This window comes from Littorina saxatilis, linkage group LG12 (assembly GCF_037325665.1).
Source record: "Littorina saxatilis isolate snail1 linkage group LG12, US_GU_Lsax_2.0, whole genome shotgun sequence".
Taxonomy (NCBI): Eukaryota; Metazoa; Mollusca; class Gastropoda; order Littorinimorpha; family Littorinidae; genus Littorina; species Littorina saxatilis.
The window spans coordinates 42,220,262-42,239,932 of NC_090256.1; the positions used below are offsets into that span (position 1 = coordinate 42,220,262).

Below are 19,671 nucleotides of genomic sequence, written 5' to 3' on the forward strand. Positions count from 1 at the left end.
TTTCACATCCATTAGAAATAACAGCAGCACTGCCGATTTGAAGTTGAAGCTAATGGGAAACCAGTTAGTGAAAAAAGAACGTACGTTGTATACAACATGACTGTGTAACAAACTACAGGTGAGAGTTACGCAGAACCAATGTCCTGGCACCGGAGAGAATAACAAGCATCAAATGAACAAGGGACTTCTGTCTTCAAGATAATGTATACATCTTTGAGCATGGAACAGTGACTAGAATTATTCCATGACTGAGAGACGCAGGGACTTAACACTCCACAGCCAAAGGCTTTGGCTAAGGGGAGTGACATCATTTACGTTATTCATGTTTGATAACTGTGAGCAGCTGTGTTTTGTTATTATTGTCATGTTTTGTTTGATGTGGAAATTTACTTATTTCATGTAACTCTAGGCCAGGTTTAAAAAAAATACAATTTGCCTTGCCTTGCCTTACCGAAGGCGCTGATTTTCTGTCCTGAAATCATTCTTCTTCTTCTTCTTAAAATGTATTATCTCTTCCACCATCGCTAAGAATATACAAAGTGACAATATTTCTGAAAAATGGTGAAGGATTTGCGCTGCCAAGAAGCAGAAAGGAACATTGGTTACAAGTTTTGTTAGTCTCTCTATCGTAATGCATCAACACTAGGTCATTGACAAATATATATTTTTTCTTCTTATCTTTTAAAAACTTGGTTAAAACTTGTCAGGACAATCCTGCACTCAACCAGTGAACAAGAGTCAGATTCTTCTCGTGGGTATTTAGGTCGCCGTAATGTCTGGACTTTTCTCTCCCTGAGGCGTCCTCTTGTTTCCTTGCATTACCTTTCTTTAGCGTAATGTCTTGTATTGAAGGTTTGACAGCTTGAACAAAATCGTACAAGAGAAGAAACGAACAGCAAAGACGACCGCTCGCGAAAAACTAACAGACAATGAAAAAACAAAACCTATAAATTCAAGTATATTTGTTCAGGGGAAGATGAAAGGGTCAAACCAGGTGGAAATTGCTGCGTTGTACACAACCTCAAAATGTGGCTAATTAGGGTTGTCTGTCTGTCAGTGTGTGTGTTCACGTTTCTGTGTTTGTTTGAGAGGCCCCGTGACTGTTCCTACAGGATCTCAACATACTTTTCTCACGCTCATTCCTGGGGGAGAACAGGTGCCCCCGATTCATTCCCTGCTTGAAACACACAGACACACGCTCAAACACAGACACACGGACACAGACACACACACACACACACGAACGCAAGCAAGCACGTACGCACGCACGCACGCACACACAGCACACACACATACACAAACACACGCACGCACGCACAAACACGCACACACACACACACACACACACATACACACATGTACACGCACTCACACACATACACACACGGGCCACTTCGGGTAACACGCAAATCGCAAGTATGCAAGCAAGCACGCACGCACGCACGCACGCACGCACTTACACACACACACACGCACACACACGCACACACACACACACACACACACACACACACACACACACACACACACATGTACACGCACTCACACACACACACACACACACACACACGTGCCACTTGGGGTAACAAGCAAGTATGCAAGCAAGCACGCACATACACACACACACACACGCACACACACACACACACACACACCTGCCACTTGGGGTGTATCAGACAAGGCCATTGTTGCCTTCAGGGGGCGTGATTCGATCTGTGTATTTCTGTCTTCTTCTAGGCTATCTCTTTCGGGCTCTTCTATATATGGGCTGAACTGTGTTAAAGTAACACCTCTTGGTAGTAACATCTCAACCAACGGTGAACATGCTCTGTCTGGAGTGTCAGGCCGAACGGAATTGGCGAGTTTTTCTTTTATTTTTGTTGTGCGCGCCTTCTGTTTTCTCATTTTGTGTTTGAATCGTCATCTAAGTATGTGCTTGGAGGTAAAGCGTCTTTACAGAGGACGAAGAAGAACGGTTTGGGCTTTTTTACGCCAGTGTTTGAATCGTAAGTAAGCTTGTTCTTGATGGAAAAAACGTCTCTACAGAGAAAGACGAAAACGAATGGTTTGGGGCTGATTTTAGCTTTGTGGCTGTTGGCCGTGGTTGCTGCTGGTCGGTTCTCTAGATTGATATACGTCTTGGCGTACTGCTTGTGCACCTGCACACAATCGATTGAGCCCCTGTGTTCTGTCTCTCTCTCCGCCTGCATGTCTGGCCCTGTCTCTGTTTCTGCTTTTGCATGTCTTTTTATTTGCGTGTTTGTTTGTTTGTTTGTTTGTGTGTGTGTGTGTATGTGTGTGTGTGTGTGCGTGTGTGCGTGTGCGTGCGTGCGTGTGCGCGTGTGTGTGTGTGTGTGTGGCTTGCTCTGTTGCTGTCTCTCTTTCTCTGTCTGTCTCTAATGGTATGTCAGGTCTGTCTGTCTGTCTGTTTGTCTCTCTCTCTCTTTCTCTTTTTCTCTCTCGCACTCTCTGTTTGTCTGTCTGTCTGTCTCTCTCTCTCATTGTTGGTCTGCCCCTGTCTGTTTGTAAGTCGGTCTCTGTCTGGTCGTCTGTCTGTCGTCTGTCTGTCTCTATCTCATTGTTGGTCTGCCCCTGTCTGTTTCTCTCTCTCTCTCTATTTCTATCTTTCTCTCAATGTCTGTTGGTCTGTCCCTGTCTGTCTGTCTGTCTGTCTATCTGTCCGTCTGTCGTCTGTCTGTCGGTCTGTCCGTCTGTCCGTCTCTCTCTCTCTCTCTCTCTCTCTCTCTCTCTCTCTCTCTCTCTCTCTCTCTCACCCGTTCGCCGTTTATGCATTCATTGTATTTCGAATAGTCACGGCGAGTTCTGCATGAACAAATCAAATATAATTATATGCTAATGCCATATCCCTCGGAAACAATAATGCATCTTATCTCCTCCCCTCCCCCCTTCCCCTCTGTCTCCCTCCCCCTCCTCTTCTATATATATCTGAAATTTCATGTTGAAACCTGAAAAGTGCAAAACAAAAAAAGAATCTGACACCCTGATTTTCTTCCGAGCAATGAATTTTTTATGATGTTTTCATATCACGCGCATTATTTCTACACGTCAAGGGCAATGTATTCTGCTAATTTCATGCTCTGATGGCGTTTGTAAGGTTGCAAAGCGAATTTCTGAAACATTTTTCAACGGCTTCTAGCTTTGTACACTTTTTTCTTTTTGGGTCATGTGTCACTTGCACTTTTGTCTTATTTTCCTATTCAATGATGTTGTCGTTGTTTTGGTTGATATTGATGTTTTTGTGCTTGGTTGTTTACTTGTTTGTTCGTTTGTTTCTTGTTGTCCTTTTTCTTCTATTTTGTTGTTGTTGGCTTGTTTGCACGCAAGTTTAGTAGTTGGAATATTTTACAAGCTCAAGCTTTATTTGGGCACATTGAGTTCTGTGCGGGTTTTTAATCTATAAACTTTGCAATTTGTGGACTGGTCATGCATCATTTGAATTCAATGTACACCAAATATGAAGTGATTCGTTCAAGAGATAAAGAAGTTATTAGTATTTCTGTGGGTTGCACATTTTGGGGTCACCCTGTACATGAGAGCCAAGGTATATATATATTTAATCAAATCTGGCGTACAAACATAGGAACTGTTTGTAAAGGGTGGAATGGTTGTTGAGGCTTGGCTCCCGCTTCAAATATGAAGTGTTTCTTGTCAAAAGGCTGTGACTTGAGCTCTGTACTTCGGACGTGCAATATTGGAATGAGTTTAACATCAGATAGCTTGAGTATGTAATAGTGCGGAATTTGTGTGTAACAAGGAAAGTATCAGAAGATACGAGCATACAGGGCTGGACCTAGTGTGTGAGAGGGAGGGGCTTCCAACATGAGTCAGGAGTACAGGGGCTGGCTAGGCCGGTGGTCTAGAGTACCTTGCCCCCCTCCCCCCCCCCGGATTACATGCTGTTGACATTTAGCATTAGAACATGTATTTTGGGTCTCTCTTTGAGAAAAAAAAAGGGGGGGGGGATTCCGGAACCCAGGACCCGGTGTACCATCCCCCCCCCTTCCCTAGATCTACTTCTGGCAGTGTTTATCACATAGCAGACACAAATATTTAACAGTGCCACCATTGGTGCCGTTGTATAATGTACAAGTCTACTCGTCTAATTAAGAAGAAAAACTGCCCAAATCTCCCTGTAAAGTGTATTGATGATGCTCGCTAGCAGCGTGGTTGTACGTGCTCTTAACACAAGCACATGACATTGGCGGGCGGGGGTGGGGGGGGGGGGGGAGAGTAGTGGAGATCGCATCCTGCTTTATACTACATCAAAATCAGTAAAAGGTCGGAGGAGAGCCCTGCTACCACTCCACCCCCACCCATCCCCCATCTACCCCCCATCTACCCTGCACCTGTGGCCCCAACTGTGTTACTGGAGTATGTAGCGGACACCTTACTGGATGGTGTCAAACACGACTTTCAACCCACGACATTTCACCCAATCAGCTAATGGCCTCGCTTAAAAATACAAATACAAATCTCTCTCGCTTCGTGAAACCCACACTTCCAATAAAAAAAAATAAAAAAAACAGGGGTGGGGGTGGGGGTGGGGGGGGGGGGGGGGGGAGCAAGCGACCTTTTAGCTCTTTGCTGTTGCGAGCATGTTCAAGTAATATTGTAATATGCGCTTTTTGTGTGTGAAATTTATATTGTATTGGCTCGTCGCTTGCATAAAGGCGATCAAGTGTGATAAGCCAGTCAAGCACGCGGGCTCGCCGGATAACAGTCTGGGTGCCAGTATTTTAAGGCACACTCCATCCCGTTAAAACTGATAAAAACAAGAAATTCCTCCGAGGTAGGAAAAACACCCCCGTCCTTACCATTCTCACTGCCACCAACTGAGAAGGTTATTTCCCTTTGACCATTAATATGTCCCTCTATAAGTCCTTGTAGAATCTTAATCCACCAATAACTCCCTAACCGTGTGTTTGACTGGTCCCAATTTTTGTAAGGACCGTCTCAGGAATGTATAGAACCTGTTCACCAAGTTTGGTGACGATCGGTCCGTTCATTCTTGAGATCTATATGCGAACACAAACACACAAACAAACAAACACATCGACCGAATCCTATACACACCCCTATACCGGGGGTGTAATGATAAATGTCGAATATTGACTAATTAAGTTATCTGTTGCAAAACTTATTCAGCAAAAGACATGAGAAACAAAGGGACGTCAGCGCTCTGAATGCGTACGACTTTTTCATCAAGAGAGAGCGAGAGTGTATATTCTGCGGAAGCAATTTTCTGGCACCCGAAAGACTAACAAACATTTGAAATGGTCAACCGACTTTTATTTTGATAATCTAGCAAATAAAAAATTTTTTTTTAAATTTTTTTTATTTTTATTTTTAACATCAGATCCTTGTGATTTAGAACAAGACGTCTGATGCAGGTCAAGTAATTCAGAGCTTGGAGGGTTATACAGAAGTAAGGCACAAAAGCACAAACATTATATCTTACAATGTTGACCTTCGATGCTTAAAATAAATAAACGGGAAGAGCCATTGCATTGCGCACACACACCAACACACGCACACACGCCCTCACGCACGCACGCACGTGAGCGCGCACACACACACACACACACACACACACACACACACACACACACACACACACACACACACACACACACACACACACACACACACACACACACACACACACACACATTCTTTGATGCAAACACAGTACTCATGCCAGATATTTAGAACTCGGTATTCAATATGTGTTCCCCTTTGATGCATATATAATAATCATGCCAGATATTTAGAGCTCTGTATTCAATCATATAGTTTGACCTTTGATGTATACATAGTTACCATGTCCGATATTTTGAACTCTGTATTCAATCGTACTACTTTTACCTTCGATATATATGCACAGTAATCAGGCCAACTATTTTGAACTCCGTATTTATATATATATATTTTGACCTTTGATCTATACATATAGTAGCCATGGCAGATATTTAGAACTCGGTGTTCAATCGTACTAATTTGACCTTTGATGCATACACAGTAATCACGTCAGATATTTATAACTCGGTATTCAATCGTACTAATTTGACTTTTGATGCATACACAGTAATCGGGCCAGTTAGTTAGTATTCAGTATTCGATCATTTTACCCCCTAAAATGCACACATAGCAAACATGCCAGCTATCTATTACGCGGTATTCAATCGTACTGTTTTGCCACCTTCGACGACAACCGTGGTCGACACCCGCAGCATTGTGAACATAGACGAAGTGCCCGCAATAATCAAGTCAGATATTCAGAACTCGATAGCGTACAAAACAACTTAGAAAACCAAGATTGAATTAGATAAGCCAATACCACCACCATCGTATGTGGACGCTGGCGAAATGAAAAGAGACCTCTTACTTTCATCAAGTCCTGCAAGTCAATGAGATGAGACCTCTAAATCGTGAAATGTAAGTCAGAATATGATGTTGGGCTGCACAATAAGACAGATCGACCCCGTGGTTAAACTAGTTTCAGCCTGGACGCTTTTTGCGCATCTGTGCCGGAAAACTAATAGGGACGTCGTCGGCATCCGTCGGTCACGTGGGGCCATGGATCTGCGCCTGAGAGGGGCGTAAAAGGGACGTAAGCGCTCTAAAAATATACGGCCAGTGCAACAAGAGTAAGTGAGACTTATTTGGAACCAATCTCTTAGCATCGGAGAAAATAACAAGCATTGAAATGGACAACCGGCTTTTATCCTCAGAAATGCCCACTTTTTTCACAGAAGACCATCGCACGTGGCCTGAACAGAAGACGGCAGGCCCGCAATGACATCAAACCAGCTATCGACCATCCAGACCTTTCAAGATGGCGGGCGCAATCTAAGACAGGCCGCCAGAATGCAATCAAACAATGAGGCCTAACAGCGGCTATGGGGGATAAGAAAAAGGTCAGCGCAAGACAAAGCCCAGGCGATTAAGCTGGGCCATGATTCAATAAAGATGGCGGCGCGCGTGTTGTCAACAAGCCGCCAAGCGCAAAATACGCTTCCGTCTCCATCGGCTTCTATCATCATACAGGTTGAAATCTGTCTTCGTCGCTGACTCTGCAATGTTTCTCTGTCTGTCTGTTTTGCTCTTTGTCTGTATCTCTCTTTCTCTCTCTGTATCTCTCTTTCTCTCTCTGTCTGACTTTTTCTGCCCAGCTGACAATCTTTCTCTCTCTCTCAGAGTCTGTCTGTCTGTCTTCGTCTCCCCCCCCCCTTTCTCTCCCTTTTTACATTTAGTCAAGTTTTGTACAATTTATGTATTCAACAACATTTTTTTCCAAAAGAATTTAAAAAAGCGAAAGTTATACCTTTACCAAAGAAAAAAGGTTCTCAAGACTTCAATGATTTTAGACCTATATCTTTGTTGTCTGTATTATCTAAGCCTCTTGAAAGGCATGTTCAAAAACATCTGGTTACTTATTTGGAGGACCACAACCTTTTGCATCAACTTCAGTCTGGTTTTCGCTCTCAACATTCATGTAATACTGCCCTTGCCAGATTAACTGATTCATGGTACTCATCCATTAATAGGTTAGACATTTCTGGGGATATTTTCTTGGACCTAAAAAAAGCTTTTGACCTCGTGGATCATGAGATTCTTCTAAAGAAATTAAAATGTTATTTGAAAAATTCTAGCACTGTCGCTTTTTTTTTTTTACTCTTATCTTAGAGAGAGGGTACAATCTGTATACGTACACGATACGTACTCTTCTCAGGGCACTGTGAAATGTGGAGTGCCACAGGGGTCTGTTTTGGGACCTGTATTATTTTGCATGTATATAAATGATTTGCCCCTGTACCTACAGTCTGAATCTGTTGAGTGTCATATGTTAGCAGATGATACTACCTTACATGCAACGATTCATGTATAGTTTAATCTGTTAGTGTTCTGATGTAAGTCCAGCAGTAGATAGGTTAAGCCTATTTTAACATACTGGAAACTGGTAATCTTCCAGTAGGTATTAATTTAGTTTTACTAAAGCCTGCTGGGACACAAGTAATGGGTTAGTGCATTTGTAAACAGGAATCGCTTGACAAGTGGCCCCCTTCATCCCCCCCCCCTTCCTCGTCCTGATATGGCTCTGCGTAGTCGGCTGGACGTTAAGCAACAAATAAACAAACAAACAAACCTTACATGCAACAGGGAAAAGCCCTGCACAAATTCAAGACAAATTGCAACAGAGCCTAAACGATGTTTCGGAGTGGTGTTCTGCAAATCGTATGCTTATTAATCCAGATAAAACAAAGTCTATGATAATCAGCACTCGCCAAAAACATCAACTTTCAGAAATGACTCTGAGTCTGTCCCTAAATGAGCACTCCATTGAGCAAGTATCTGAGCACCGTTTACTGGGACTTACTGTTGATAATAATCTCAAATGGCAGACTCACATCAATGGAATCTGCAAACAAATTGCTAAAAACCTGTTTCTTTTGTCAAAGTTACAAAGCATTATTAATCTAGACACAAGAAAACTATTTTACAATGCCCCCATAAAACCCCATATTGATTATGCTTCCATAGTATGGGACGGGTGTAGTGAAGTTCACTTGAAGAAGCTGAAATCGCTCCAGCGTAGAGCTGCTAAACTAGTTCTGCCCAGTCCATCTCTTTCTACAAAGGAAAAGATGAAAAGTATTGGGATGTTAAGCTTAAAGAAGCAGCTTTTGTATAATAAATGTTCATTTATGTATAAAGTCGTCTATAAGGACGCGCCAACATATCTTATACAACTCTTCAAATCATCTCCGTCATATTATTCAAACACTCGAAATAACCTTGCCTTGTCAAGGCCCCGCATCGATTTGTTTAAAACTAGTTTTTGGCTCACGTAAGTGTAGCCTATGCGATCGTAACTTTGTCTGTCTGTGCGTGCGTGCGTGCGTGCGTGCGTGCGTGTGTGTGTATGTCTGTGGTAGAAACTCTAACATTTCCGAGTCTATGGATAAAGCTCGCATAAGAAGATTACGTCTCGGTCAAAAGTGTTTGACGTGTGTGATAGAAACTATTCAGTGAAGACGTCACATTATGACGTAAGAGGGTTAGACGTCACGCAAAGGAATTACTGAAAGTCTCGGTCATTGTTATTGTGAGCGGGCCGAGACTAGTTGGCAGATCCAGGGTCTCGCTTTCTTGCACAGTTTCACCTATGCTTACTGTGTGTGTGTGTGTGTGTGTGTGTGTGTGTGTGTGTGTGTGTGTGTGTGTGTGTGTGTGTGTGTGATTGAGTTTGTGTTACTGTTTGTCGATTTATTACGTGAGCCTTGATGGCTTCGCCTCTTGTTCTTATTCTGGTGCGTTCCTTTGGAATTCACTACCTGTAAATATTAGGTCATGTCTGTCATTATCTTCTTTTAAAAGACAGCTCCGAAAGCACCTCTCTAACGACTAAGTCGGTGTACAATATGTGCGAGTGTGTGTGAGGGTGCGTAAAAGATAAAATGTATAATATGGTTCCACAAGCACACTAATGTTTGTTATACTTTTCCCTACATGATTGTGTTTTATTTGATTTCTTTTTTTATTCTTCATACTTGTTCTTCGTTTCATGTGTGTATTATAGTAGGGACTAGCTGTAAGAAAGGACCATATGGACCTAATGCTATCATCCCTCGGTAATAAAGTTTTCGAGTTCGAGTTCGAGTTCTCTCTCTGTTTCTCTCCCATCCTCTCTGCCTCCACCCAGGCTCACTCTCTCTCTCTCAAGCACACAAACATTTTCCAACATTAGCATAATTTTGTTTTTAAAATTGATTTTTTGTTTAATAATTCGCACAATTTGTTGGAGCCAGACGGTGTGAAAGCTGCGCTGTCTGAGAAGACGCGACATCCGGGTTCCCTATCACTCTGTGGAACAATGAGCAATGGGACCTCCCTCGGTGTGTCTGAAAGCTGACCGCCCACACGAATATCTCGAGATATACAGCTAAATTTTCCCCCGAAGGCGGCGTATAGCTGCCTAAATGGCGTGGTAAAAACGGTCAAACACGTAGAAATCCACTCGTGCGGAAAAAAGCACCAGTGTACGTGAGAGTTTTAGCCCATGAACGCCGGCAGAAGAAGAAAAAAGACTACTGTTAACTCACATTCGACACGGTACGGGCGTTGAATATTAGCAAACTGATAATGTACGGTAAATCACTATATATGTTACAGGCATTAAGTGAAACCAGGCATTACGCGTAATGCCTGAAATGTTCAGGCATTACGCGTAATGCCTTTGACCACTAGACATTACATGTAATGCCTAAAAATACCAGGCATTACCTGTAATGCCTGAAAATCATTGTCAGGCATTACACGTAATGCCTGAAACCTGTTACAGGCATTAAGTGAAACCAGGCATTACGTGTAATGCCTGTGACCGCCTAATTCTGTAATTCTTCCTCCGTTTCGATCAAGTCTATGATCCCATCGGGCAACGTTGTTGATCTCAGACCGATCTTGGCTTCTGTGCCAAACATTGCTTTAAATGGCGATCTGCCTATACCGGCGTGGTGACTCGTGTTCTTTCTAAACTGGACACATTTGATGCCAGCAGTCCAGTTCGTAGTCTTGTTCTCGCTCATCCGTGCTACCAGCATATCCTTTATGTCTGAATTTGCTCTTTCAACAGAGCCTTGACTCTGGGGATATCTCGGTTTTCCATGCATTATTTTTTTAGATCGGGCCATAATTGTGCGACCTCGGTAATTTACTGGCTGTGAATTCAGCTCCGTTGTCGCTCTGAAGAATAGATTCAACTTCCGAAACTCTTTTGGTACTCATTGGTCTTAGAATGCAGAGTTTGCTGACATGGTCTTGGTACACACAAATCCATTAATTTTATGACCTCGGCCAGCCAGCGACTGCATGTCAATAAGATCGATCTGAGCCCGGGATAGAATATCGTTTGATAGAATCGGTCGAACAACAACACCTTTGACTCTTGCTCGTTTCTTCTTCTTCTGACACTCTGCGCACACAGATTTGTAGAGTTCTATCGCGTGGCGTGGTATGTTGTCGTATTTCTAGTGCAACTCTTGACGATATCGTATGTTTCTTCAAGGGTAGTATAGTAGAGAATGGATTCCTCAGCTGTGTCAGTTCTTTTCTGTACAAGCCTTTCGATGTCACCGCATCTTAATACCTCGAATCTGAACATTAAAGTAAATGACATCTATTTAATGGCAATAACAGGACATGTTTATCAAGGTTATAAACAATGTACCATAACTCTCGGCAGCGAGTCGGATATAATGTCGGATGTCAATGTACCCGAGCGCTACATTCAAACTATTAAAGATCGTGAACAACTTACGTCGAATAATAATAACAAATCTTCCTTATGAGAAAAAAAAACACCGTTTACACAGTGTTTCTCAAGCGAACATAAATAATAATTTGATATCGTAGCTTTCAACAGCCCCGGTATGTCCGGTATGTGAGATAACACAACGTAATTTTCTTATTAGCTGTTTTTATTCCAGCAAGAACGATACAGTCAGTGTACTAAGCCTTTTTTGTTACCTCCCTTTGACATTATAATTATAGGTCAATTACTCTATCAGAGACAGCATTGGAGATAACCCGGTTTCAGTATTGTTTCACAATAGACGTAGAGCTGAATACCAACACTCAAATCTGTTTTTGACAAACACCACACATCACTTACTTTCCCAAGAGAATGATACTCATGACGTGACATTGTCGTTTTCTGGAAGGCAGCATTTACTTCTTCGATTGTTCTCAAGTACACAGCTTTCGGGAGCAACTTTCTGCCGTCCTTTTCATAATGTTCAAACAAACGTCGAGTAAACAATTGTCCTTTTTTCATTATCCTCAATGGTGACGAATAAGCAACAGGTGAAAACTCGACTGGAAATATTGGACCTCGGCTTTGCATTGTGACATGCACTCACACTTACGTGATATTCAAACTGTGGTGAACACTATGTCAAAAATACATTATTTTGCATTGCGAACCATCACTCATTACTATATTCACACCATGACATTTTGTCAACACTTTGTACTTAAAAAATGTTCTCACCGTCATCCAAGAGGTAATGGATAACTGTTCGGTGCAATAGTGCAATTACGTGTAATGCCTGGTATTTTTAGACATTACGTGTAATGCCTTGTGGTCATAGGCATTACGCGTAATGCCTGAACATTTCAGGCATTACGCGTAATGGCTGGTTTCACTTTATGCCTGTAACATAATATACTGCACTTTACAAAAACACCGTGCACACACACACACACACACACACACACACGCACACACGCACACACGCACGCACGCACGCCGCACGCACGGACGGACGGACGGACGCGCGCACACACACACACACACACCACACACACACACACACACCACACACACACACACCACACACACACACACACACACACACACACACACACATGTGTTTACTACTGCCTTTGTTAAGCTTTTTTTGGGGTCGGAAAAGCACCACCAAAATGCGTTGACTCGTAAAGTCAAGAACACACAAAATGAATGCTCAACGTGAAGCTTTATTTCGTCGGGCAAAATCTTAGAAACAAAGAGATCTTAGCGCTCTAACTATAGACAACTCTGTCGGGCAAAATCATTTTCAAATTGTTGGTCTGTGAGCTCACGGCAAAAGGCGCACCTTCTGTTAATTAATGATCAAGGGATACATATGCATAGTTGGTTCGCGTTCAGCGACCGCACAGCAATTAACTCCCTCAGTATAGACTAAACATCTAGTTGTATAGACACAACTACAGTTATTGTCAGTGCTCGCAACGAACCCAAGCCACCCACTCACCAATCTCTGTGCTGACAAAACACAGAGATTACGCCCCAATCAGTTCATCAGTCCCTGCCTGTTCGGCGTCGATGAGCGCAAATAATGATAATGACGGAGTCACGAACCTGTCCCTGATTGCCAATCAGTGCTGGCAGTCTTTGGGGATGGACAAACAGGAATCATTACAGAGAAGACAATCATACCAATAGACTCATGATAATTATGCCAGGGCATCAGTCCAGCAGCAAGAGATAATCGTGCCAATAGGTTCATGATAATTCTGCCAGGGTATCAGTCCACAGCAGGGGATAATCATACCAATAGGTTCATGATAATTCTGCTAGGGCATCAGTTCACAGCAGGAGATAATCATACCAATAGGTTCATGATAATTCTGCCAGGGCATCAGTCCACAGCAGGAGATAATCATACCAATAGGTTCATTATAATTCTGCTAGGGCATCAGTTCACAGCAGGAGATAATCATACCAATAGGTTCATGATAATTCTGCCAGGGCATCAGTCCACAGCAGGAGATAATCATACCAATAGGTTCATTATAATTCTGCTAGGGCATCAGTTCACAGCAGGAGATAATCATACCAATAGGTTCATGATAATTCTGCTAGGGCATCAGTTCACAGCAGGAGATAATCATACCAATAGGTTCATTATAATTCTGCTAGGGCATCAGTTCACAGCAGGAGATAATCATACCAATAGGTTCATGATAATTCTGCCAGGACATCAGTCCACAGCAGGAGAAGAGAATAACGTGCTTCCCGACACCAGCATACTTCACAAGTGTAATGTTTTGCATTTTGTATTGGCTTTTATAAAATCAATGTTAAAATCACCCTGGATATTTCTTCTTTATGTTCGAAACCAGCTGCATCCATCATCGCTAACAATTTGTCATTCCATGAAGCGTTTCCTACTGGATTTCTCCCATTAAATCAATCTTGAAAACCACCCTGGATAAGAGTTCTTTATGTTCGAAACGAGATGCATCCATCATCACCATTTATTTGTCATTCCATGAAACGTTTTCGGCTGGATTTTGCGTTGTAAAATGAATAAGAATTGTTGAAATTCTCTTCAGCTTAAGCCTTATCGAAACACACTCCACACCAAAGGCTTCAAAGTGTCGTATACGGCAAACATACGAGTCATAGGCTCGTGCATATATAGTTACTAATATTCATGAGAGAGAGAGAAGCAGAACGTGTGAGAGAGAGAGAGAGAGAGAGAGAGAGAGAGAGAGAGAGAGAGAGAGAGAGAGAGAGAGAGAGAGAGAGACAGAAACAGAGGGAGAAACAGAGACAGAGAGAGGAAGGGGAGAGAGAGAGAGAGAGAGAGAGAGAGAGAGAGAGAGAGAGAGAGAGAGACAGAGACAGAGACAGAGACAGAGAGTTTTAGGCAATATTCCTGGCTCACTACGTCATTTCAAATTCTATAAATACGTCTTTGACTAATGACAGATGTCCGGCATTAACCCTGAGTATGCCTTACTGAGAATTTCAATAATCTTAGAATAAATGGTCTCGCTTGTGTCTGCTGAGCTAGTTTCTAGACAAGTTGTCAGACAAATTGCAAGTGTTTGTCTGTCTGTGTAATTAAAAGACCGCTGGGTCGAACATGTTTGAACGTAACGCGTTTTTTTAGTCATAAATTGAACATTCCAGTAATGTTTTAATTCTGAGAAGTTCACCGACAACGGCTGTGGATGAAAGGATGAAAATGGCGTTGGATGACTAGAAAGGATCAAGTTGTTTCTGGTAACATTTATGAGATTGACTCTGAAAGATATAGCTGTGGGCATGAAAGAACTCATGGGGAAACATCGTGGCTGTACCGCTTCTCTTGCACAACACCCTCGGGACAGATCCGTCTGTGTTTTGTCTGGTAGTTCATTGACTTCTTCAGCGTTCGATATCCCTGGCCGCCATATCCTTAGGTCGGTGGCTGCCATGAAGTCCGCATTCCTCTGCAGTTCGGCAGCGGGTCCCCAGAGCTTGGTGCCCAGGCTGGTGTCTTCTGGCCAGTAGTGCTGGTGTGCTGTCTCCAGGTGTGGGCAGGTCTGTAGAATGTGATCAGGTGTTTGTTCCTCTGGGCCACACTCACATCGGGCTGTGTCACTGCGTCCCATGCAGTCTCTTGAGTTGTTTGGTTCTCATTGACCTTTTCCAGCACTTTTGTGGCCAACCAAGAGATTCGCGACGAACATTACAGTGCAGATACTCTTAAGGTTGTATTCGGGGCGTCTCCACGGACACGTTTTAACTTTCTTAAGGAGGTCAAAATTTGAAGCAACAAATGTGAAAAGGCATGAGCTTTTTTAGAAACCTCTTTTAATTATTTTAATTATTATATATTTTTTTTAACAGAGATAGACCTGAATGTATGTAGATAGTTTTAAGCATGCATGGTGCTTGCCATGTGAACTAAGAACGGAAACTAACTTGCATCGGTCGCGGATAGCAATATTTTGGTTGAAGGGACGCTAACAAACAAAAACAAACCAACCATCCAGCAATTTATTTTAACACAGAGTGCAGCGAAATGCCTCTTCCTCATGTGTCTTTACATGCCACACTTTTTTTTTTTTTTTTACAGTTATTACACGTGCTTGAACGCGAGCGATCTAAATCCATTGATCACTCTCATCAGCTGAGTCAGCACTTTTTCCGCACATATCTCCGTAGGCGTGTTAAAACTAATGGGGGGATGCTGCAACTTTTTTGGGACTTTGCGTGCGCGCGCGTGTGTGTGTGTGTGTGTGTGTTTGTGTGTGTGTGTGTGTGCCCTCTGCCAGCCCCGCGTTCGGTCGTGCGCAGTCGGGTGACGAATCAACGGTCTGACTGTCAGTGGGAAACCGGCTCCTGTCCATCTTGGGCGTCTTGGCGTAGAGTCCCTCATGTCAGTCTCGCTGGTACTCAGAGCGCTCTCCATGGAAGACATATTATTACGTGTGGCGTTCCAGAGTCCTCCATGCGCGAGACGCGCCGCGTGCTGTACAATCACTCTAAACAGAAGTGTTCAACTTTTGAACACATTTCTGTACAAAGTTTCGAAGACTGCTGTGACATAGTACATAACTGTTCCAGCAAAAAGAGGCACACATAATAAACACATAGTGTTCACAAGTGTTCATTTGAAAACTAGTGAACACTAGTCTGTGTATGCTACTTTTGCCAGCAGAACTATGTCTGCGTGTGAGAATTCCAGAGTCTTCAATGCGCGAGACATACTGTGCCGTACTATCGAGGAAGTCAAATGGCGAAGACGTATTTCTGACGACTCCCCAGAGTCGGCTCAGATTCCTGGTAGAGGGGTCATGCTGTTGCAAAAACGTCAACGCTATTTAATCAAATATAACCCACGATATATCAAGTATACCCTAGACTGATATGTTTCTTCCCCCGTCAAATTTTGAGGATGAAAGTCGCTTGTTCATTCCAATGCTTGTAATTCTCTCAGGTGCCAGGAGACTGGTTCCGAATAACTCTCACTTACTCTATTGCACATGTCGTATGCATTTAGAGCGCTTACTTCCCTTTGTTTATTAAATCGCTATTTAATCGTTATTAAAGCAAACTGACGACACAGACGCAGGAAATAGTGACGCCATCCGCGTAGAAAGGCTTTTATGGACAGCGTGGTGGCCGGTTAACGATCTCATGTTTCGCCTTGGCCTATCTTTCGCATTCGGTATATACGTACCCCAGACTGTAATGTTGTTTCCCCGTCAAATTAAAGAGGTACACTCGATCATTTCAGGGAGAAGAGCATGTCAGTTCTTGCAAGTGAAGGAAAGTCGTGGTAAAACTCCGATATACTTTACCCCAAATGTTGATTCCTTCGAAGACGGGCACTGAGTGTTTACGTCCCTTTAATTCAGAAGGGAAGGATTTTGCGTTGAAGTAAGTTTCTAAGTTAATATACTGGTTTTTTTAAAACGAGTTTGACCTCATGAGGGTAAAGTTCGACCATCAGTACTTTGGAAGGAAGGTGGGGAGGGGGGGGGGGGGGGGGGGATTCGGCGTGGAGTTTTTACGGGATCAACAAGGATCAACAAGACCGAGTGCAAAAGTTATGCCCAGGCGCAAAATGCGATCTTTACACCGGAGTGAATGAGCAACACGACTTGTGCGCAGAATGTCCTGACATTGCATCGTTCTTTTTCCTTCTTGTCCCGTCTCCCCGTCTCCGGTTCGTCTGTAAGCCCTAAATTAGCCTAATATGCCTGGAATCAGCCTGCAGCCAGGGAGACAGAAACCCTCTAATGCCTCCATTATTGCGCACAGGGCCAGGAAGTGGTAGTTTCCGCAGGCCATAAACAATGGCTCTTGGTAATTTTGTCTTGTAAGAAGCCGGAGACGGCGAGAGCAGGGACAAGAGGTAAACGAGGGGAGGAGGGTGGGGGAGGGAGAAGAAGGACAAGGGATAAGGGGGTCACAGTCGGGGTAAGACAAAAGTTGTGCTCATGCTTGTGGCAAAGATAGGGGAAGGTGGGGGGTGGAGCAGACACCAATTCTGAAGGCATGGAGCAGACACCAACGGATGGGGCCAACAACAATCTCAAAATAGTTTGGGGCGAAACAGCGGTTCCGGTAACGTATGGGACACGACACAGAAGAAAAAAAGCTGTCGGAGAAAATAGGGTGAAGAGAAGAGTGAGAGGGAGGGGGGGGGGGCATTGGGGGGTGTATAGGGAATGGGAGATTGAAGAAGAACGCCGAAACGGAAACGCCGGATCTGGGGCACTTCCACTGCGAGTTGCCATCACGCAGGTTGCGCAATGGGAGGAAGAAGCGGTTACGCACTCGGGAGGGAGAGGGGGGGGGGGGGGGGAGAAAGGGTTCTCGTTGTCTTGCGTGCCCACAGGAGATGGAAGAGGGTTATGTTATATGAAGTCTTATATTGCGCGCGTATCTCCAGACTCGGACTCAAGGCGCAGGGATCTATTTATGCCGTGTGAGATTCACATCGACCAGCAGATCGCAGCCATTTCGGCGCATATCCTACTTTTCACGGCCTATTATTCCAAGTCACACGGGTATTTTGGTGGACATTTTTTTGTATCTATGTCTATACAATTTTGCCAGGAAAGACCCTTTTGTCAATCGTGGGATCTTTAACGTGCACACCCCAATGTAGTGTACACGAAGGGACCTCGGTTTTTCGTCTCATCCGAAAGACTAGCACTTGAACCCAAGACAAGGTTCCTAAGACAAGCCGTCACAAAGTCCGCGCAGAGCTGCAATTTGATCTGTCCCCCCTCCCACGCCGCTCTGTGATTAGACCATTTCCATAAAAAGCGCTTCTGTATGCATAGAAGGCAGCTCGTGCTGGCTTGACGGATGTTATGGGAGAGGCGGGGGTAGGAGGGGGAAGGGGAGTAGTTGGGTTGGGATGGAGACAGAAACAGGGTGTGGTGGTGGGAGTGTAGAGAGAATAGGTGGAGTAAGTCCCGCCATCATGGGATGTTCCATCTGGTGCCTTGGAAGCTTACGTTTGTTTTTTGTTTTCTCTTCGTCGTCCGCTAGATGTGTTTTGTCCTGTTGCTGTGAATGTCGCCGTGTCCCATGCTGTGGAAATCCTAATCAGATAGACTGCCTAAAGTTCCAAATTGACAATTAAAGACCAAGAAAGGTTACATTTGTTTGAACGTTTAATTCAGGACGAAACAGGATGATCACAAGAACCTCGACTTAACGGCAAACCTATCCTTGGCGGATGATGACATTATTCAGTTATTCTGCAGAAAAACAGAAATGCTGGAGAAAAACCGTTCTTTTCTGCAGCATTTCTGCATAATGTCATCTTTCGCGAGAGCAACGGTTTTTTTTCTGCAGTAAAACAGTTTTACTGCAGTAAAATTGAAATCAAGAATGCTGCAGTAAAACGGAGATGTTGTTTTACTGGAGAAAAACTGTTTACACTTTTTCTTCAGCATTTTGGCATTATTCAGTTATTCTGCAGAAAAACAGAAATGCTGGAGAAAAACTGTCTTTTCTGCAGCATTTCTGCATAATGTCATCTTTCGCCGAAGCAACGGGTTTTTCTGGAGCAAAACATTTTACTGCAGTAAAATTGAAATCAAGAATGCTGCAGTAAAACGGTGCTGTTGTTTTACTGCAGAAAACCTGTTTACACTTTTTCTGCAGCATTTTGTACTGGCTCTTGGCGGATTATGACATTATTCAGTTATTCTAGAGAAAAACCGAAATGCTGGAGAAAAACTGTCTTTTCTGCAGCATTTCTGCATAATGTCATCTTTCGCGAGAGCAACGTTTTTTTTCTGCAGTAAAACAGTTTTACTGCAGTAAAATTGAAATCAAGAATGCTGCAGTAAAACGGTGATGTTGTTTTACTGCAGAATAGTCTGTCACAGTTTTTTCTGGAGAAAAACGAACGACCTTGTAAAGTAGTGTTTGTATTCGTCGCCCCCTGGGATAGTATAATAGTTTGTAACTATTGGTAATTCTGGATGAGTCCATCTCTCGACAGAGGGGGGCTCGCGTGCTCCAACATTATAATGAGCCAGTACAAAATTCTGCAGAAAAAGTGTAAACAGGTTTTCTGCAGTAAAACAACAGCACCGTTTTACTGCAGCATTCTTGATTTCAATTTTACTGCAGTAAAATGTTTTGCTCCAGAAAAACCCGTTGCTTCGGCGAAAGATGAAATTATGCAGAAATGCTGCAGAAAAGACAGTTTTTCTCCAGCACTTCTGTTTTTCTGCAGAATAACTGAATAATGCCAAAATGCTGAAGAAAAAGTGTAAACAGTTTTTCTGCAGTAAAACAACATCACCGTTTTACTGCAGCATTCTTCATTTCAATTTTAC

The 19,671-nt window shown here is 43.3% G+C and overlaps 1 protein-coding gene across 6 annotated transcripts in view; it reads left to right on the plus strand.

The window, feature by feature from the left end:
• Positions 1-19,671, plus strand: part of LOC138981985 (uncharacterized) — an 83,871-nt gene that overhangs the window by 53,621 nt on the left and 10,579 nt on the right. For 2 of the 6 annotated variants that reach the window (XM_070355186.1, XM_070355187.1), the window contains exon 2: positions 6,774-6,938. The exons of 3 other annotated variants lie outside the window; for them this stretch is intronic. The gene's annotated coding sequence lies outside the window, so the exon portion shown is untranslated. Of the gene's footprint in view, positions 1-6,773; positions 7,069-19,671 lie in introns of those variants that run through there. One more of the 6 variants, XM_070355184.1, reaches the window with a different exon arrangement.